The sequence below is a fragment of the Apteryx mantelli genome, chromosome 3, assembly GCF_036417845.1.
Source record: "Apteryx mantelli isolate bAptMan1 chromosome 3, bAptMan1.hap1, whole genome shotgun sequence".
Lineage (NCBI taxonomy): Eukaryota > Metazoa > Chordata > Aves > Apterygiformes > Apterygidae > Apteryx > Apteryx mantelli.
In genome coordinates, this window is record NC_089980.1 from 5,855,929 (window position 1) to 5,861,928 (window position 6,000).

A 6,000-nucleotide genomic window follows, 5' to 3' on the forward strand; every position below is an offset into this window, starting at 1 on the left:
TATCGCTCTGAAGACAAGTTGTATCCTTGGTCTTTTTAGTGATCTATCACTGAACTGTGATGAAAACATTAAAGATGCAATCATTTCCCACACTTGATATCCTATAAGAAACAAGTGCACCAAATTTCAAGATTTTAAATTAAGGCAAACGTGTAAATGATTCATATCAGTCATCTTGTTAAACATGTCTAGTGTATGGCATCTGGTGTTAACCATTTCTCCTATCATCAAGCTCCAACATGTAACTAGCTGGCTAGAGTCATTGATCCAACACTGTCAACCCTAGCTTCTCACAGAAAGAAAACAACAGTAACATATAACGCTCTAGGTAACAGGGGTATCCACAGCTTCCCCATGAGCAAGCAATTCACACCACCAATGAAAGTATCATGTATGTCATTAAAAATGGAAGAGGGTTAACTAGCACTAGCAAGACAAATCCCAAGATGAAATGTTTTTCAATATGTTGCTTGATACAATGATGACTTTGCATCAAATTTTTGCAGAAAAATTTATTATATTCAAGTAAGCTGATCATGAATAAGTTTGTTTTGCTGTGGAATTTTTCCAGGCATGACTCACGTATTAAGCAAACACTATCCACAATGTGTTTTTACTCCTAAAGGCATTTGAATCTTTTTTCTAAAAAGAGACAGAAGGACAAATATTTGAGACTTCCTCCAGGGGCAATCTTTGTTCAATTGCTACTTTTCCACTGGCTTTTACCTGCTGTACTCACACCTTCACTGTGAATTCTGCAGAGGTTCCCTCTGTTCTCTTTCACATGTCATTCTCTTTTCAGGTGCCCACCATTGATCTAAAGACAGCTTTTCTTATTCGGTAAAAGGGCAACTGGAGGCAGAGCAAGAGTTTAACATTTTCGGTTCCAATCCTGTTCGGTAGTCAATTTAATCTCATCACCTGCTTCACGCTCCTTTCATTCCTCTTGTTCAGAAACCCACAGACACATGGCAAGAGCTATCCAGAGGCAGAGTGAAACGGCATGCAGCAGGGGCTTAGAGCTGAACTAAGAAAAATTAATTCCAACAAAGGTCAAGTTTTTCACCAGAGGTAACAGAGGGTTCAGTATTGTACTAAAGTGCCCCAAATAAAAGAGCAGCACTTTCTGCATGGGCACTTACAGTACAAACACCTGATCTTCAGGTGACAGACACTGGTCGAATCCAGGCAAGGAGCAGTATTCCTCCTCAGTTGCTCTTTGCAGTTTTATAGTCAAGGTCCCAAAAAACAACCAGTCACTAAGAGCCAGCGCCAGCGAGGAATCAAGTACTTCACACTCACCTGCGAGGTCAGTACTTTGGTGGTAGTGGAGTCTTCTCTGCTGGAATTTGTAGATATTACACCAGTTGTTCCTGCTGACAGTCCGCAGAACTGGTACAGCAAGAACCAGCGACCGGAGGGAGCATACGCAGGTGCCAGGTGGGAGACCTGCTCTTCCAGTCCCCAGGCCAGCCTTACTAGCGAGGATCAGAAGGCAGAATGAGGAACTTAAAGAAAAGGCGGTAAATGCGTTACATTCACATTGACCAGGTCTCCTTTCCTTTGACCTAACATGGTCCAAAATGAGAGTAAGGACCATCCTGACAGCAAGGGCATGGAAGTTCAGGTAGCCACCTGTGCTACACACACTTCCAGGTGTAAACCAAAGGCAGAGTAACATAGAGGCAGTTCTAACTAAGAGATGGGTCCTGCTGTTTTACCCTGCTACAGTGTCTGCATCCTGCCTTCCCCTGTTTTGAAGGGAACAGATAACTTCCCGTCAGGATACCCAGGAAGGCTGAGCTACATCCATACGTGCAGAGCTCGAAGCCCTCCTGCCAGCCTGGCTGCCACTGCACCCCGGAGGGCTCAGCCGCCGAGCCAGCTCACACCAGCGGCATCGCACAGCCCTCCTAGTCAGTCTTCTGCTGCAGGAACCATCAGAAGCTCCACAGGACAAGGACGGGGGCCCTGCTGAATCAGAAAACAGCTCTATCTTGCCAGTACCTTCTCCTCTAGGTAACTGCAGATTTTGGCTGCCTGCAGACCACCTGGGAGAAGGTAAGCTGTGCTTCTGTGCTGTATAGCACAAAACAGCTTTCACAGAGACAGTATTTTCCTGCTCAGATGTCCCCTCGGTTGAGAGAGGTTTCTAGCAACCCACCTATCCCACTATCTGTAAAATGTTGGATGTCCTATTTTAACCCAACAGAGATGCTTCTTGCCTTGTCTGAAGTTTTCCTTTATCATTCCTAGGAGATGCTGGAAAGCCTGCTGTCTTCTAGTAAGCTTTAGTTTTAAACCTTTAAGGCACAATACTGAAAGTTAATGGTGTTAAATTATAAGACGAATAAAAATAGCAGCTGATAAAAATCCCTGTGAAAGTGAAATACAGCTTACCCTTCTTGCAACTTCACAGGCAGCTTACATTTCTTCATAAAGCCTCAGAAAAGGCCAGGAGACAGACTATTTATCAGGAACCATCAAGCTAGATTTTCAAGTCAGGCTAAAAAGATCCCAAGGGAGCTGTTCCCTTATAACTAAAGTTACCCATGAAGTAGGGTTTGGAGCTTAATTTCCTTATCTTTGAACCCCAAAGCAGAATGTTCAAAATCAGAAAACTCTGTTCACAATTTAATTCACCTTATTTTTGAAGTCCTTCTGCAGCATCGATCAGCTTGCATTTGCTATCAGGCCTTCGTTGTGCATCAGACTATAAAATACACACATGGCCCTTTGCAGGCTGTCAGCTCATTAAGGAGAGAGCGTTAAAAGCTACAGCACTGTTGGGACACCCTCCAAACTCTACGTTTGGACGTGTCACTAAGCACTTGCAGAACAGCCAAGAGATGACTGAATTGGTCTACATGTACAAATACCTTTTTGCATAGGCTTCTACAGATGAGGTAGACGAGCAAGAGTTTGGAGCCAGCCATGAATACCAGGTGCCATGGCAATAGAATGAAGTGGTTAAAAAAAGCATTAGAAATATTGCGATATTCGCTTTATGGCAGTGGTCTGGAACCAAACCCACAATATCTCCGAGGTATGCCTGTAGTCATATTCATAGTCAAGCAAGTCCATGTTAGGTACATAGAATCCCCCCCCTCCCAAAAAAAGCAGCTCCGTAGCGGTCTGTGCTTAGCCTGAGGTTAAGGGAGGTATACTATTCACTGCAATGACAGAAGAGTTACCTCCATGCTGTATCTAGCTCTGGATACATCATGGCTCATCATTTTCTTCCCTCCTCACTACAATCTCTTTACATTTTTAAAACTCTTTCATGAAGAATAGGGAAAAAATGAAAACAGCAAGAAAGATGTATTAATAAGTAACCAAAAAGCCTCTCTTTCCTGGCTATTACTAAATTGGATTAAATGATCTCCTGCAATCAGAGCCACCTCTTACTGGAAAAAGGAGAAATGAAGAAATGGTTCTGAGATGAGAACTGACCTTAAGAAAAATATCATTATTGCCTTCTTTCTCCAAAATGTTAAACATAGTCAAGTCTGTCTTGATTTCATCAAGATACTCCCTAGGCAAGAGAAAAGATTCCAAAAATACTACAAACACTACGACTATTTGCACTGCAACATATTCCCAGACACTTTCCTTGCGATCTACTCCTTCTGACATGACATTCAGAACATCACTAGAGCTCAGTATCAGGCCGTGTCATTCAGCATCTGGCGTTGCAGCAATTATTGAGTTACTGGGATTGAACGCCTTTCCCTGACTGATCCACACGGACTGAGGCTACTCAGCAGGAGAATTTGACTTCTGAAGACAACACTGATCTTTCTACACTTCAACACAGGATGTGTTTCTAGGTCCTGCACGTTTAGCATAACTCAAACCAGCCACAGGAGGAATTTCAAGGAGTAGATTATTAAAGCACTGGCATTCTGCAACTGCTATTTACTTTCAGAATACCTGCTATTAATGTCTTCTGTCTAAACAAACATCACCATCACTGCTCCCAGTGCTTCCCAGTTTTCTCCCCTCTTCTTCATCACACTACAACTTCCTTAAAGCTTGACTATAAATCTTCTCATCATTTTAACTAGTCATTGCATTGTGTGTAAGGAATACTGAGCATCAACTAGATCTTGCACTTTCTTTATTCTCCTGCTCTTCTCAGGCTTTTATGATTCCTGCTGGCATTGCTTGCCTAGGAAATCTCAGATCTGGAAAAGGATTTCAGTTTCTCTAAGAAAATGGAAAAAAAAAAGAAAGAAAGAAAAGAAATATCCCATCAAATCAATTGCCTCACTTAACTCATATTAATCAGTCAAATGCATTGGGGTGCTTTCTTTGCAAGAGCTCTAATTTTTCTTCTTTCTAGATTAAGAAGAACCAATGCTTCCTCTAAACTGCGTGTCAGCCTAAGCAGGTGTAGAGACAATGCGACTTCATCCACACTAATGGATTTGGTCCTACTTTGTTTTGGACTTCCAATACAAGACAGACATTGACAAACTGGAGCGAATCCAGGGGAGGGCCACCAGAATGGTCACGGGGCTGGAACACACGGCATATGAAGGAAGCGGGGTTGTTCAGTCTGCAGAAGAGAAGGCGAAGGGGGTCTTACTGCTGTCTATGACTACCTAACAGGTGGTTACGGAGGAGATGGAGTCAGACTCTTCTCAGATGCACGGGGAAAGAATAAAAGGTTCCGAGCACAAGGTGCATCGAGGGAAATTCTGATGAGCTATTAGGAAACAAAATTCACAGTGAGGGTGATCAAATGCTTGGCCAGGTTACCCAGAGAGGCATGCAACCTCCACCCTTGGAGATACTCGGAGCGCTACTGCACGAGGCCCTGAGCACCCTGAGCTAAGCTGGTCCTGCTTTCAGCAGGAGGTTGGACTAGAAACCTCCAAAGGTTCCACCAAGCCTAAACTACTCTGTGTTCTTACGATTCCACCCTGACATCACTGAATCAGAAGAGGCCCATTTTCCAGGCTACTTGATTCCTCCAGATAGTTCACTTCTCTCTACAATGAAAATTCACAACTAGTACAATATTTGAGTATAATGTGAGATGCCAGTTACGAGCTGCCTATTTAACCTTTCCTTTCCTCCAATACCAAGCAGGGTGATGCAGTCCTCTGCTCTGTTCCTGAGAATGATCAGGAAACATTAATCTCAAGAATGCTAATAAGCTCTTTTCTGTCAGTAACAAAGGACGTGGGAGGCATGGACCTTCTACTGTAAGGATCCAGGGCCTAGCGATCCGTGTTCAGGAATAAATCATCAGTGATTGTAAGGAAGCCAAGATCACATATGCTCTGCAAATGAACTAGGGCTAAATTTTGTCGTGCGCATCAACAGCGTTCACACAGGAAGAAGCTCATCCATGCCTGCTGCCTTCTGACAAACGCAAAACAAGACCGCAGAAGAGGAAGAACAAGCTTGTAGGTAAAGCTCCCAACCAGCTCCATGGAAAACACGATTCACTTGCAGCCCTGCCACAGGCCTTAGCCTGCAGCACTACCAACAAGATTGCCTGGTTACACGGAAATTGGAAAAGGTCTCTCCTAGGCTCTGCTTGTCAGTGGGAAGCAGGTACCTAATTCTGAAAACTCACACTCACTTTCTCTGTACATCCTCAGCATTAGCTGCCACCCATCACCATCAGTGTATCTTCCACATAATAGGAGCAGAGATTCCACAGGGTTCAGGCACTCCATGAATCCGAAGGATAAGAATGCTGCCTGGGGCAATTTGCAGCCAGAAATCTATTCCTCACAGGTACTTACACCTAAACCAGGGCTGCAAATGCTCAAATGTGGCATTGTTCTGATCATGTAATTCAAAGCCCAAAAGAGTTTAACATTGCCTCGTTTTGTCATTTGAGGGTTTGAGCTACAACATCTTCCTGTCTTTTATTTCTCATTTTCTCACCCCGATGCTTAAGAAAGAAGTTAAACACTCATTTCAATTCATTTTCCTACCCTTAGAGGAATAACAAATAAAATTTGAATATGCAAAAAGCAA